This window comes from Micromys minutus, assembly GCF_963924665.1.
Source record: "Micromys minutus genome assembly, chromosome: 1".
NCBI lineage: Eukaryota > Metazoa > Chordata > Mammalia > Rodentia > Muridae > Micromys > Micromys minutus.
Genome location: NC_137969.1, coordinates 73,828,915 through 73,845,753, shown reverse-complemented (window position 1 = coordinate 73,845,753; position 16,839 = coordinate 73,828,915). Strand labels below are relative to the sequence as shown.

Below are 16,839 nucleotides of genomic sequence, written 5' to 3'. Positions count from 1 at the left end.
GTGTATAAGACATGTAGAAAAAAATTCCACTTTTGAAAACATGTCAACAAACTCCCAAAGCACACAGAAGGAGTCTCAGAGCATAAGACAGTTCTCCTGACATCTACAGGAATCTCTATGGGGTAGGAGGATGGGAAAAGTGAAGCTGGGATCAGAGTGGAGAAATAACAGCCTGCCTGGGAGATGTGAGTTGATTTAATGCCTATCAACATGGGAAGGAAGTAGAACTAGCCTTTCAGCTCCAAAATCAAAGTCAAAATAAAGTCCAACTAAGCTGCATGTAAAATCAATCTCTTTCTCTCTGTGTGTGTCTCTGTCTCTGTCTCTTTCTTCCAGAATACACAATAAGATGAAAAACTAATGTTTCACTTCAATAAAATGGTCCTACCAAGAGTCACAATTGAATTAAAACCAAGCGGACACATTCTTTCCCAACTCTTACTTACTGTAGTACAATCGTGTTCAATGACAGAAAAGATGAATCATTGTTAGAGCTCAAGCGAAGGCCTTGAGGTTTTTAATCCTTAAGGATACACTCTGTGCACACATAGAAAAGTGTGTGTTGCATGAAAACACCCTTGTCTTGACACCAAGCTGGGCTCTCAGTTTTCATCTCTTCATCAATAAAGTGTGGCCATACACACTTGTCTGTCTGTGAAAATAAATGAGTAAAAACAAGATTTGTGGGCTCTGTCACATTGTGGATATTGGAGAGCTCTAAGAACTCAGTTGTGCGGGCACTGATGAGTCAATCATGGGGGAACATCCAATCTGTACGAACAGCTATTTCCTCTGTGGCTGTCTTAGAGAATGACCGATATATTGGGTTAGAGTCAAAATGACTTCTGTCTTCTTCTAGCAGCTGCAGTCACTGAAGCCACTGCTGGATGGACCTCCCTCTGTCCCTCCAGGGAAGTAATCTGAAAGATTGTGGGGTGGCACAGCCCCAGCCGGTGATGCATTAATACTCTCTTGGTGCCACACAAATGTTTAGAAAGAGAAGGGTGGAGCCTGCCCCTCCCCTACGGTGGAAAGGACCTCTCTGGATAATTGTACAGATTAGCAATTTATCTAAAACATTTAACACCTCTTCCTTTCTTTATTTTCTCCTTTCACTAAGTCAAGTGATTCACTCACAAGTGTTTGTAAGGACCAGGAATGTGCTTTGTTCTGAGATAGGTAAACAAACAAACAAATAAAACCAAACAGAGGTGAGCGGAGAGAGACAAAGTTCATGCCTGATTAGAAATGGCAACTTACGCAGGAAATTGCTGTTAGACCAAATCTAACCAGTTGAACTTGCATAACCGAAGAGCAACAGAGATGCCTCCTGCGTGACTAACTGCAGTGGTTAGGATGAATCCCATGAGTTCTCTGGTCTGTATTATGAGCAAAATGTCCTTGGAATCAAAGGAAAGGGACCACTGTCAATCAACACATGTTTATTAAGTCTGGCCATGGACATTTTGTGCATTCGGGAGGCACAGCCTATTTCTGATAACATCATTCTGAAAGCCCTTGGGGAGTTGTGTGTAGTCTTGGAGGACTTCAAGTCAAAGTGACCTGGTTCGCAGTCACCTAGGGGCAGGTGTCACATAACCACTGTTCAGCCTACCACCCTCTCCAGATCTCAGTGGGGCAAGACCAAGCTAGACACCTATTGGGAGCTGGTTTCTTTCTGGAGATTTCCCAAACAGGATGGGAAGCATGGAGATTTCCCAAATAGAGGGAGCGTGGAGCCAAGTGTGGATAAAATTTGGATGCAGAGAGGTGAATAGGAAGGGCATCTAGAGAAGATGGCCTCATATAGGTAAGACAGTATAAAGGGCTGGATGTGCCGCCATATTGTAGAGTGTATGGGATAGGGGGGAAGTGGTTGAAGTGGTGGGCAGACTATGGGGGAAACTGAGGTCCTGAGTTGAGTGGAGTAGAGATGCTGGAGTAACACAGAGATAATCATTTCTTAATATAGACCAATGATACCTTCCTCAATGTATGTCAAAGAGCACTAGGCATCCAGCATCATCTACTGTACTCTGAAGTAGCATGCTACATTTCTAGCTGGCACAAGGGGACTCGGAATAAAGCTCATCTTTTTTGGGCTACACTGCAAGCTATGTTCCTGACATTTCAAAACTATCTTCCCTAAAGGACGACCAGCATGTGCCTTTTCCCTCATGGTGTTTCCTCCACTTTGTGTGGGATGAAGAGGTGGTAGCCAGAGCTGAAGTGGCCTAATGACATTACAGAGGCCATGTGGAAGGAAGCAACCTAGGTCCCAAGGAAATCTGGAAGCCACTTGGTCATTACAGTCCTGGGCTATTCTGACCCAGAAGAGAAATAAAAAGCTATGATTTATTAACTTGATGTTTCTTTGTGTTTCTTTGACATATAACCAATTCTATTCTTACCATGTGTGTTTGTGTGTGTGTGTGTTATGTATGTATGTATGTGTGTGTGTGGGTACATGTATGGGTGCACAAGTATGTTTGTGTTGAGATCAAATGACAATCACAGGTGTCTCAGTTTTTCTCTATCTCATTTTTAAAAGGATCTTATTTAGTCATTTTTAATGTTTGTTCATTGGTACCTCCATTTGTATGTGTTTCATATGCTCTGTGTGCCCTTGTAGGCTAGAAACACGTCACTTGAACACAAGGCAGTTGTGAGCCACCTGGCAGGGATTCTGGAAGAGCATCAAGTGCTCTTAGCTATCCCACCTGTACAGCCTCTAAAAACTTAGTTTTGAGACTGAGTCTCTCACTGAACCTGGAACTCACTAACTAGCCAGTCATGAACTTCAGAATTTTGTCTGATTCCAGCTACTCAGCCTGGGATTACTGGTATATGTGCTTGGCATTTTATGTGTATGTTGGGGACCCAAAGTTAGCTCATGCATGTGTAGCAAGTTCTTTTCTTTTCTTTTTTTTTAGCACCAGGCCAAAAATTTATTTAATTAGGCAAGGAAATAAGTTGACTTACACAGTCTTTGCCAGGCATGGTAGGTCACACATTTGATCCTAGAACTCAAAGAGGCAGAAGCCAGGTTGATGGACCCTTGAGTTCTAGGCCAGCTTAAACTGCATAGTGAAACCTGGGTGCCTTCTGGCCTTGAATAGTGGGGAACGAGAAAGTTCGTACTGTCAGGCCTTCATAGGAATGTTTGTTTTCACCGTATTCGTCAGAGTGTAGATTGGCATAATCATCTCTAATCTGGAAAAAGAGCCCGGTGTGTCCAGCAGTGGCTTTAGATATTTGTAATTGGAGAACAACTGCATGAGACCTAAGGTTAATCCAAACAGACCGCCCGTCTTCTGCAACACCATGGCTTTATACTCTTCTTCTGTAGGACAAGTGTAGGTGTCCCTCCAGTGCATATCCAGACCTTGCCCCTGGTGTGGTTCTAAAAGCTGGCATGTGAAAAGCTTCACTGAATCTAAGTGATCAAAGGTTAAGACTTTTTTTTTAGGCCAAGGAAGTAGACATAATTGGCAGAACTAATGAAAGCCAGGATACCATAGATGCTGTGAGCAACTGGAAAACCATGCCGGAGCTTTGAACTCTCTTCAGTATCATCAGTGAGTAAACTGGCATTATGCAACATTTTAGTCACCTCAGTGATAATCTGTAGTTTGTCTTCTGGAACTTTCACCCAGTGATTAAATGCCTGTGAAAGTTTGGCTCTCACCTGTTTACCTGGTAATTGAACTAAGTACCTATAAGTCTCTAGAAGAACTCTTTCAGCTTGTAGTTTTGTCCATGTTTTATAAATTTTGAAGTTGACAGTTCCATGACGATCTCAGTCTAAAAGATGCTGATACGAGACTAGCAGTGCCCACATCACCTTCTCACTTTTGTTCAGACGGCCGGCAAGTTCTTTTCATATGAGCCATCTGGCCAGCCTGTTTTGTTCCCTTCTGCAGCTGATAAAAAGAATGAGTGTTCCAAATATTGTGTTCCTAGAGAATGGGCAATGTGTGAGCCACAGCAGCTAAAAGTGTGTGTGTGTGTGTGTGTGTGTGTGTGTGTGTGTGTGTGTGACGGGTGGGAAGGAGGGAGGATTGGAGGGAGGGAGAGAAAAAGATAGATAGATAGACAGATAGATAGATAGATAGATAGATAGATAGATAGATAGATAGAGAGAGAGAGAGAGAGAGAGAGAATGAAAGGGGGGCTGAGTAAGAAGGAGGTTGGGATGATCTAGAAGAAACTGGGGGAGAGGAAAACATGATAAAATATATTACATAAGGAAATTTTATTTATAATTTAAAAAAAAGAAAAATTGCCTTGAAACAAAGACTAGGGAACAAAATACAATGTGGACAGTTACTGAAACACCTAACTTTGACCTCTGGCCTCTATGTACCAAACACATGTGGTTGTACTTGTGCATATACATGTGAACACACACATATATGAAAAACCCTCAAAGGTTAGGAAGGTGCGTTGTTAAACATTCATGAAACCAAGTATATAAGATAATTCGTCTGAATAAGTGGAATAAATATGGAACAAATAGAGTTTCCAATTTAACTGAGACCTAATGAGACTAAAACCTGGTAGAGCCTGAACTGTCACACGGCAGCCAGCTGTCCAGTATCTGAAACACTGCTGTGGACCACACAATTTACATTTTATCCATAAAGTGACCAATGGCTAAACTGGCAGAGGCAGAAATTGTTTCATCCATTTCCCCTCCTGTTTCAATGGAGATAGAAAAACCAAGAAGGGTGAGCACATGCTTTGAATTCAGACATGCTTGAAGCACTAATCCTGCTACTTAATCACACCATCATCGCAACCTTACTCTCTCTGCTTCCTTAGCCACACAGGGCCTCAAGGATGCTTCCCACCATGCTGGTCTAAGAAACAAGTAAGAAGTAAATAGCATTCTGGAATGTGGTAGTGCTGACGGTAGTTCTCTATGCAAGGCAATTCCTGACATAGGGCAGTGGGAGTGAGTAGAGATGACTTGTATATCCAAGTGTCATTTGGGGGTTAGTACTAATAGAGAATGGATGGGAGAGGGTTCGAGGCATCCTAAAGTGGGAACACAGTGGTACCTTAGGAACCACCAAAGACGGCTTGGTGTTTCCTGTTCTTTTCTTGCCTGGAAAGACCACCTTTCATATACAGATACACACATGGGAATGGGGTGTTTGGATTGGGCATATGGAGTGTCAGACTTGTGCTGCCATTAGTCCACAGCTGCCGATGAGATCGTCTCTAGAAGCTGAGCAGGCTCTGCAAAGAGGGCTCTGTGGGGAAGGGTTTTGCAGGGAGAATGAAGGTTTGCTGTGTTTCAGTAGGGTGAGTAGACAAAAGGGAGGGAGAGGACGGACTGGTATTGACCTTCCGGTGAGTATGGAAACATTCCATCAACAACCTCCCTTTGTCCTCAGCTCTTGCCAGATGGCCAGCCTGAGATTTGCTGGCAACTGCTTTCAGGTGGGGTGTTCCATGTGATATTATCAGAGGAGGGGAAAAGCTGACTTTGAGAGACTTTATTTCAATATCATGCTTTGCAAGGACAGACAAAGGTTGGTGGCTTTGGGGTCTGTGGAGGGACTTTTAGCAAAATGAACAGGGAGGGTATAGAAGAGAATTGACTTGAACCAGATCAACTACTAGGTTGAGGTCTGGATCTTTGTTGTCCAGAAAGAATAAGATGCCACTCACCAATCTCATTTCTCATTTATAATTTTCCAGTAATCACCTTTTCATTGGTTAAACAAAATTGTTATACTGTTAATGATATATGCTGTTAAACCCAATGTATTCCCATTACTTTTCAATAATTCATTAGATATATTTGAAGTCCTCAAAAGTCACATGGAGTATCAGCTAGCAAGATGAACAGTGTATAGTTAAATAATCTGGGCCAAAACATTTTTTAAACCTTAGATCAATAGCATTAAGGAAGCTTCAGCTCTAATTTAGAATGTGTGAGCAGGATGCTTATTTGTAGCTCAGATATACCAGCACATACATGTGTGCACCGTCTAAGCAGGCTAGAAAATGAATTCTTGGACTTTCCTTGCATCTGTCCTACTATTTTCTTCTACTCCAATGGCTTCCACCAAAGGCACCACTGAAGGAATGAGAACAAAATAACTTGGCCAAATGACTGCATCATTTCTCCAAGTAGATTGTGACAAGTAGTGGCTGACTCCGGGTGCAACCAATTGATAGCTCTTATTAAATATTTTCTACATTATATTACCGAGGGTGGCTTGCCCATATTTTTGTTTTCACTAGCTAATTGCTTGCTTTGTGGATTTATTTATGTTCCAGGATTAGGGCTAGATTTGAATTGAGCTGGTTTCTCTATGTCAATTGGCTGACTTGGATGCCCTCAACCAAAGAAAGCAGACTAGGGGTAACTACAAAAATAACTAGTTATTTTCTGCTGAATCTCATTCTCCACATGTCTATCCTTCCCATATCTTACAGAACCTAGATTAGTGATAAGCATAAAATAGACACTTAAAAAAACCTATCTGCTGAGTTAAACTAAGTATTCAAGAAAAAATAAATGTTTGGCCTTTGCTCCTGTAGAGGAAGAAACAGATACATTTGTTCAGATGGGAAGCCAGCAGGATGGCCCCAGTCAATCCCAGCAAAGGATGAGTGTCACTGGATCAGATGTCTATTTAAATTTGCTACAAATGAATCTTAGGAACCAATTGGATGTCTGGTATTTTATTCTACAACAAGGTGAAAGAATGAGATAGTCATGTCGCCTCCTTATTCAGGTCAGAAAAAAGCATGCAGAATTATAGAAAGTATATCTCACACTTCAAATTAGAAATGTGTATCAAGTAGTGTCAAGGAAGTGCAGACAGATTGGGGAGTTGGGACAGGCTATGTGAAGTTATCTTCGTGATTTCGGGGGATAAGGAAGTGGCCTAAAAACAAGGAAAGGAAGAGAGCTCTAGAAAGAGCACTGCCATAGTTTGGAGGTGCTAGGAAGGCAGAAGAGGAGGCAAGAGAGAGCTGGTCTGCAGAGAATACTGGCTTTTTAGAAGTTTATCAGGACCCTAAAGAGCTTCTAATATATGCCTACTAGGGCTTACCCATTAAGATTAGATGTATTTAAAGCTTAAGAATATGCAGAAATGTTTATTGACAGACTATAAATAATTAACTTAGTATGTTCTAGCATAAACGTTACATTTAAAAGAGAAAGCCCTATACCATGATATACACTATATATATACATATATATATATATATACATATATATATATATATATATAAATTCACTCCTACGTGTCTATTTCATGTCTGATATGCATATTCTCTGACCCTTTTCCATGTTCAGTCTGTTAAATTCTGAGCATTTTTCACTAATATGCTTTTCTATGGAATGCCAGCGTAAGCCATTTGAAGAGAGCATCTGGCTATTCTTCTTTCACACCACATCCAGCTTTGGCTTTAAATTATCTACTTTGTTTGGATCTTAAATGCACATTGTATGTTATATTTAAATGCATAGGTGTCGAGAACATACACCTCAGTATCTCATATTATCTTCAGGAGCTAGACTGGAAGAAATGCCTGAATTAACAGAGTAGGTACGGCATGCATAGGTACGGAGTAAACTGATGTTGGACACATACCTACTGTGGAGCACATTGGAGTTATGCCCTGATTAAACCATCAGAAGATGTAAGTAAGATGAACTGTAATACTGCACGGATTACATGAAGTAGTCTGAGAACACTATAAAAGCCTCCCAAGGGAGCATATTTTATAATAAAGTGTTGAACAGCACCATGGAGCAGTTTGTACTGCGTGCAAAAAAATCTAAACTTTCTCTATGGGTACTCTCCATTAACATATAGCTAATATACAATGAAGCATGGCTTCACATATGGTTTCTCTTGAATGGAAATTTTTGTGCACCATTGTAAAGTAAACATAACTGAAGCTGTTGTACTAGGGTCTGAGTAAAGGTAAGGTTTGTCAGCTGAACACAGGATCCAACCAAAAAAGCCAGTAAGTGTCAAAATGAAATAATTTCAATAAGAATATTACTAAAGTAGCATTGGTCGATAACATGAAGACCAAAACAAAAACCCATGAGTCTATCTGTATTAACCTAAGGTGATGATTAAAAGAATAAATGAAAGAGATTGCCTTTCCTGCATGAAGAAATCCAGTTCATATGCACAGTTCACCCTCACGTAGGTGGTGCTTGATTCCCACTCCTTAAGCATGAGCTACAGATGATGAGTTCCATGCAAAACAGACAGACAACATCATCAATAACAACCAAAGTGTGAAAATGGATGTAAATGTAACCCACTGGCAACACATAACAAATGACAAATTCCATAGGCAACTGAGGTCAGCATCTGTAGTCATGGATCAAGACCTTCAACATGTCTGATGCAAATGTCTGTTTGCTTCTGTAGCTTTCATCCCCCAAAGCAACTCAAATTTCATCTGGAGGAAAGTCATTAGACCGTCCCCATCTAAGGAGCATTCTTCACAATGCCTGACCATGGGTTGGACATGTTGCTTAGTTGGTTAGTCAGCAGAGCACTGTCCTAGCATGAAGTATGAACCTGGTTAACCCCCAAACAATGCATAGATCAGACATGGTTATACATGTCTGTAATCCCTGCACCTGGATGATAGAGGCAAGGAAATCAGAAACTGAAGTTCATTGGCTATACAGAAAGTCTGAGGCCCATCTGGGTTATACAAGATTCTGTCTTAAAAACAAAAACAAAACAAAACAAAACAAAGGAAACCAAACACCACCCACCTGACCAATAGTTACCAACACTGAGGATATTGTCAGAATGAGAAAACCATTAATGTCTGAGAAATTGTCAGACTGAGGGGATCCTGAGACTGAGTGTGACAACTTCACGTGGGGCAGCATTATTGTAGATCCTCCTAGAAGAAATATGAGGACCAAGGATTCCTGAGTGAACTGTGACCTTCTTTAAAGACCTGTCAATACCAGGTCATTTGCTCCAATGAATGCTCCACACAGTCAGTCTTGTGGAAGATAAGATGCAGGTTATGTGGGACTCCCTTACTAACCTCTCAAGTTCATCTAATTTAAAACTATTGTGACCAGAAAACAACATTGAACATCACTTTCTGGTACACCTTCTCTCTCTTTTGAGACAAGATCTCTCACTGGTCTGGAGCTTGCCAATCAGGGAAGATCTGTGGCTAGTAAATCCCATGCATCCATACATTCCTACCTCACTATGTATAAGAGGACAAATGCATACCATAATAAGCCATCATGCATGTCCAGGGTTTGTGTAAGCTCTGGAGAATGAATTCAGGTTCTGATGCCTACAAAGCAAACATTTCACCAACTGAGCTATCTCTCCAGGCCCTGAATTTCATTTGATAACATCATTTGCTGGTCTTTTGAAAAATCTTATACTTGAGTTGGATAGATTGTACCAAAGTTGTCATATTCCATTATACTTTATTTTAAAGAGTCAAATGAGCTAGTATTACTACCCAGACCAGCATAAAAGTCTGAATAGAAGAAAATTGTCAAGTCCACAAGCAAATGCTAAGCTTATCAAAATTATAACTTTCTCCAGAATACACAAATGTTATTGCTGGCAACAAAGAGTGACACTCTCCTCAATAAATCAGATTCCTTTTGTTCACTTTTGAGAAAATGTTTATAAGATGTGTTAATCTATATAATTATAATCCATTGCTCTATTTTTCAACTGATAAGAGTATCTTAGGTGCCTAGAAGCAATAATGCTATGGGTAAAGAACCCCTCATTCCAAGCATGAAGATCTAAATTCAGATCCCTAGAACACTTATAAAGCCAGATGAAATAGTGTGCACATCTGTATTCCCTGTGGTCCATGAATAAATGGCACAGATATCCTAGTGCATGCAGCAGAGAACAAGATATCTGATCTCAGACAAGGTGAAAGGCAAGGACCAATGTTTGAGGTTGCCCTCTGACTTCCACAAGTGCTCCATGGTTTCTCTCTCTCTTTCTCTCTCTCATACATATGTGCATGTGCACACACACATGCACACACACACACACGGGGGGATTTTAAAGGTTTTCCAAAGAATAAGATAAATAGTGATGTCAACTCTCAAGTTGTCCAATTAATTACTAAACAGTTTTGAAGGTATCTATCATTCTTTGATATCTACCTGGGTGTCACTGTGAATACTTCTAAGGGACACTTGGATCAGTGTCAGGCACAAAGTGTCTCCCTGCATCATGAGTCTGTAGTCAAATTTTTGTTCCATTATCCCAAGGATGGTGTTGTAGTTTGAAAGTGAGATGCCCTCTATAGGCTCTTGTGTTTGAACACTTATGCCCCCAGTTGGTGACATTGTTTTAGAAGGTTGTGGAATCTTCAGGAGGTGAGAGCTTTACTGGAGGAAGTGGCTCATGAGTGACAGATTGGGGTTTATAGTCTAGTCTTGCATCCTGTAATTTCTTGGTTTCTTTGCTCTTCTCTGTTATATCCTACAATTTCCCATCATGTCTATCCAGCTACAATGGATTAGCTCCTTCCTTAAACTGTGAGCCAAAATAAACTCTTCTTCCCTTGAGTTGAGAAATGAGACCAACAAATATGGTGTGCTTCTAGGCATTCGTGAGGCCATGGTAGAGCAGCAGGAAGCTCTGGCAGCTTTGCAGGACCACCCCATGCCCCCCAAGTTTTTCTTTGAAGCTTCACATCATATCCATAATAATGGTGCTGTTTCTTCCACTATCTGCTTCAAGGTTGGTTTGAATGAGTGTGGTCTCCATAGACTCATATGTTTGAATACTCAGTCTTCATTGGTGGAACTATTTTGAAAGGATTAGGAGGTGTGGTATTGTTGAAGGAAATGTACTACAGGGGTGAAATTTGATTTATCAAAATTCTCCTACCATCCCTGTCTGTCTCCTACTTACAGATGAGTTCTCAGGCATTCCTTTTCCCTAACTTTTGCCCCACAATCATGGACTCTGATGCTCTGAAACTAAGCTCAACTAAATGCTTTCTCTTTGGTCATAGTGTTCTGTCACAGCAATAGAAATATAACTAAGACATGCACCTTGAAGCCAGTGATACCTTTCATGAGAAAACTTGACAATATCACTACTAGCTTCACACAGCCAGGCCTGGGCTAGCTCAGCAGCAAAAGCTCTTGTCACAAAGACTGGCAACCCACGTTTTGAAAGGGAAAACACCTACTCCCCAAAACTGTCCTCTGAGTTCTTTTTATGCACCTACTATGGCTATGGCTTTCTGTCTCTGTGCCTCATAATAGAATTAAATGAAAATATTTAGCCCTTATATCATTCCATTTCCCCTGTTTTCAGTGTTGGTGAGTTACAGGAAGGCTTTCAGAACTCCCTCTGGAGAACAAACACCATAGGCTACAGGAAGGTGAAGATACATTTTTACCTATTCATTTTTGCCTGTCAAATTCCCAGAAAGTCCCAAACACTTCTAGTATCTGCAAGCATTAGAATCTGGTTATACTTACAAGCTTGAAGACTTGACATTATGAGATCGAAGATAAGAAAACCAACCAGCCATTGACTGATATCCATAGGAGGTCTGCCCTTTTCTGAAGAGAAACAGAGGTGTAGTGGATTGGCCAGGAGCATGTAAGGAGGTGTCAGGGGAAGGAATGGTAGAAGAGGGAGAGGAAACTACATTTAGGATGTAAAAAATTAATGAATTATTTAATGATTGAATGAATTAATTAATAGATGAATACATAAATAAATATATAAGTTCAAAAAGAAAGAAAACCAGCCATAACAGAAACCTGTTGTTTTTCAATGGCTAAAGAACAGAAAAATTGGGAGAGACCTTGTGTGTGTGACCCTGTGAACTTCTGGAATCCCAACAGAATGGAGATAACTTGAGCACCTATATCTACATGGTAACAGTAAACGACCATCATCATAGAAAGCACCATGTAGAACATCTGTCCAAGAAAGTAAAGCGCTTCCTAGGAAGTACTGCCACGGCCATCTCCCATCTCTGCTTCTCCCTATCCCCTTGCTGTGGTCAGAGTTGACTCCATTCTTCCTGTGGCCCCACTTCCCATATCATTGTTACCTGAGGCCTTTCCACCCTAGAAACTTAGCTGTGTCCCAGTGCTCGCCCTTTGAGTAGGAGCTGATATGGAGGAGATGCTGACAGTGGACAGATTGGACAGCGTTGCATCTGTAGCTACTCCTTTCTGCTGAGGAGCTGATGCTAGGAAAATCCCTTAGGATGAGTGTCTTCTGTTTGAGTACCACAGGGAAGGCTGCTCTGGTTCTTCTGCCAAATGGATGGAAACCCTTGAGTTATGAGCTAGTTCTTCTGCCTCCATGTCCTAAACCCCACCTGCCTGGGACTGCAGGTGTCTAAGCCCCACCTGCCTGGGACTGCAGCTGAGGTTCGAGAGATGACATGCCTAAACCTGCAGCCATTTAGACTGAGGATGCTAATAAAGGGTCCAGTGCCAGCCAGTGAGTGACACAGGAGAGGCCTTTCTCCAGAGGTGAAGAATGAGTTTGGAGTCCGGGTGACCCCCTAACCCTAAAGCCCTCTCAGTTTCTCCACTCTAACCTTTTCTGACCTGGCTGTGCCCCGTGAGGTGAGCAGATAATCTTTACCCCTTCATAGTTTTCATTCACACTCATTCAGCAGCTCAAGACCTAAGCTGATCCCATAAGACAGGTGAGGCTTATTGTCAACACCCTTTTTGTATCCTTATCTCTGAATGTAGACGAAAGATTTTGCCATTTAAAGGGGGTTTGGGCTGTTTCTGCATGAGAGGCAGGTTACAGACCTGGGGGCCTTCTAGAGACCAGTGATCCTGAAACTTGTTTACAGGGAGGTCTCAGACCTCAGATCTGAGCATTAGAGCAACAGTGAACATTTGCATAAAGCCTAAGAGGCACCACCAGCATCAGCACCAGCATGGCTATAGTTGATCTCCATCTTGACATCACAAGGTCTGCTCCCTGTTTAAACCAGAAGAAAGTCTCAGCACAGTTACTTGCCAAAACTTTGAAAGCTCCAAGCCTTGATCCAGTGTCAGAACAACCTGACCCATGACAGAGTAGGGACAAAAGGGCTCAAACATGCAAAGGCTGACTCCATGCTTTCGGTTGACACTTCTTCCCACTCTCCTTCCTACTGCTGACCTTACCTTCTTCACTCTCCTTCCTTCCTTTGTTTAATAAATAAAAAAGGTCTCAACTTGTAATGGTTTGATCTATTTGTTTATTTTATTTTAAGTGATACAAAAATGATTCACTTGCAAAGGAGACCCTACTTTGAATTTTGAACTTCTCTCTAGTCTCCATACTTTATCTCATCTGGGGGTGCTGGACAAGGGTGTAAAGCATCCGTTAATCACAACAGCCCACCCTATATTATACTCTGCTCCTATGCTATTAGGTTCAGTATGTTAGGTAGAGTCAATGACTTAAAAATGGGAGCTTATCCTAAACTGAAGAGCATCTATATCTACCAAGAACCTGCACCGTGTGTGCCAAGGACATAGGAAAGGAAAAGAGATTCTCTTTCATGGTGTTTCCCACATAGAAGCCCCCAGGTAGCGTTTCTTTGGGGGAATCATGTTTTGTGAATCTGAACATTGTTTCCCACGATTTTCTCCACTTATGCACTTCTGCCTTTGATGGCAATTAGTTAGAGCCAAAAGACAATAATTAATCAAGGTCATGTTATAACATTTACAATTTGCTTTAAAATAATTCTGTATAAGCAACAGGGTACTACACTGCATATCTGTGCCTGCATTTTGTCCTAAGTCTTCTCCCTAATGCAGACTTTCCACAAACTCATTCTTAGTCAGATATAGCTCTACCTCATTCATTTCTGTGGTTGAAAAACATTATACTGTGACACTCATAGAAAACATCTTTGTCCATTCCCTTGATGGACATTTGATATTTTTTTTTGTAATTTAAAATTATTTAGAAACAATGCCACCTTTAATATGTTTGCTTGCACATGTGTGTCAGAGTGATTTGCAAACTGTGGGTGATGAGAATATTGAAATAGTCATTATAAATACTTTTTATCTTAGACATTGGAATATTTAGCTCACATGAGAATTGGTTTATTTCTGTTTCTTGGTTTGCCTTTCAGTCTAGTCTCCCCCTCTCAGTGGCTGAAGCCCTCATGCTACGTGTTCTCACAGTAATGCAGCGTTCTTTATGACAACAGTTCTTCCTGTCTGCTCTTCTTGGAGAGCTTGGCTGATGGCAAATGTTAGTGTAATTTTACAGTGAAGGTCCTTACTGTTCCATCCTCGAATGCTAGGAGCCCAAGACGAAGGGCGTCACTGGTGTGAACTTGCATTTGCTTCTTTTAGTCACTGACAGTTCTGAGTTCTGGAACTGAAGATTGTGAAGCCTTATGGCAGTGGAAGTACCTGCTAAGTTTTGATGCTCCGTAAAGACAATTTCCAGCACCTTTAGTCCAAGCTAGAGTTTAATGCAAGTGATTTTATTTGATGCTGAGCATTTGTTGATCTGTGCTCTGACTCTGTGTACAGCTCTTCCACTGACACTTAAGCTCATCGATTTGACTTGTTCTGGCTTGTTTGGTAAGCCCCACTTACTGCTCCAGGTTGACTCCTCCACTTAGGTAGCATCATCACCTGCCTATTCCTTACATTTTTGTGAGCTCACAGTTGTAAATGAAAAGATTACATTTTATCTAGACATTTTATTTAATGGGGGATAGGCCAAATGTATAACCTACCATGTTGCTGGGAATGAAATAAAATTTGAAAATATCAATTAATAGCTGACTGGGTGGCTCACACCTGCAGCCCCAGCCCTCAGAAAGCTGACAAGAATATCCCCAGTTCAAGGGAAAATGGTTACAGTCTCAATCCACACCAAAACCCAAGCAAAAAAGGCGAGTGTTCTCTGACTAAAGTGGACTCGAAACAGTAGACAGTAACTTTTTAAGGTTTGTAGTTTCTCAGAGAAGAAAACAGTATTTTTCTCAAAGTAAGTTGGTTGGGATTGATGTCATTTAGGCACAAGATGATGGGTAGTAGTTCTTTTCTCTCCATTCCATATGGCATGTGTCATCAAGTCTTTACTTCAGAGTGGCTCAGACAGGAAACAGGAATAAAGCATACATCTTAATCAATCCATATTTGCTTTCTATTTAAGACCAAGAAAAAGGATGGTTAGGAACATTACTAAGTTAACTTACCAGTTAGAATGGGTTTTTTAAGACCAAATTTACTGGTATTAACACACCTTGACGATTCACTCAATAGGAAACAGAACTAAGTCAGACTTATTTTCACAAACTTAGCAGCAGAAATGCTATATGTAGGCAGCAAATACATGGAGAACAATGTGGATTTCCTTTGTAATGTCAGTGGTTCGTCAGAGGTCATGTCTAGCTAATTCTGCTAACTGGTGTTTCTAAGTTCACCCTTTTGCTTTTCTACCTGAGCATGTTAGGACGTCAGCGAGGCAGTGGATATACAGTTTATGTAGGTGGATTTGGAGAAGGTCCACCTGGATCTAAATCCTAACTCTATATACTTTGTCTGTGCAGCTTTCAGGAAGTTGGTTTCATGACTTTAGGCCTAGGATATTTTTTACATGAAATAGGTAAAAAAAAGTTAAATAAAAGTAGATTTATCTTAGCATTGTGAATATAAAATCAATATTACATATTATTATATATCAGAATAGGGTAGGGGACATGAAAATAGGCTTCAAGAAAATTAGATATTAAGTTTTCTTACTTTTTAACTTTTTGAATTAAAATAAAATTATAAATTGACGCTTTTCCTGTCTTCTCTCCAAGACCTCCCATCCACTCTGCCCCCTTTTCCCTCTCAAAACCATGGTTCCATCTTCTTTAATTTCATTGTTACAGATTTTTACCAATGCCTAAATATATAAATTCAACCTGCTTATTTGTGCTTAGTGCTGCTTGTTCGTTTACAATTTCAGAACTGACTACTTGGCATTAGAGAACCAGTGTCCAGGGACTTATATGCCAAGTTTTAAACAAATGTGCCCACTTTGGAAGCCGTGGGGAGAATGGGTTACACACAGTGATCCAAGATAGAGAGCTAACCCTTGGCTCAGGTTTCTTGTCATTGTCACTAACAGGTTAACCACTCTGTCCTTTCCAATGGCCGTATTCCCACATCTTTGTGTGTATTAATTTCCCACACATCTGAACAAACTTCTGATGCTGTTAAAACATTATGTAAACCTAAGCTAATCTACTGCACAAAGTGTTAAAAGTTGCCCTCTTCCAAGTGATGAATGTGCTTTGTGTTACCCGGACATCATCTAATATGTCTGGGCTTGGGGAAGTAGAAACTCAGAGGCCCAGGAGCCAGCTGCACACTGAGTCCCTTGCTTTAAAAGGTTTGGAAGATTCTCTCATTTTGGTCATTTCTATTTCTGGTGGGGATGCTGTTCATTAAGGTCCTTGTTTGTCACATCCACAAGATCATTATGTCCACTTAAGAGGTGTCTCACTGGATTTCCCCCAAAGTAGAAACAAGTCTCAGACATGACAGGGGTGTGGGATGATGGGAATTTGAATGATGAACTGTGTGCAGTGAGTGAGACGGTCACCCACAGGCAGCTGATTCTTCCTTTTCCACCTCATTTTCCCTCCTTTGTGTGTGTATATATACACCAACCTGTGCCTCAGTACTGCACGTATGCATGCATATATGGGTGTGTGTGTTCTCAGATGCATGTGCCCACATCTGTGTACATGAATGTAAAGAGGAAGATGATGCATTATTCTCCCCTTCTGCTCCTAACCTTAATTCCTTATTTTTTACTCCCAAGG

At 40.9% G+C, this 16,839-nt stretch overlaps 1 pseudogene across 1 annotated transcript; it reads right to left on the bottom strand.

Moving 5' to 3' along the window:
- Positions 1-3,075: 3,075 nt before the first annotated feature.
- Positions 3,076-3,604, bottom strand: LOC308430314 (geranylgeranyl pyrophosphate synthase-like; annotated as a pseudogene). The gene has a single exon. The product of its transcript is annotated as a geranylgeranyl pyrophosphate synthase-like (transcript).
- Positions 3,605-16,839: the final 13,235 nt, after the last annotated feature.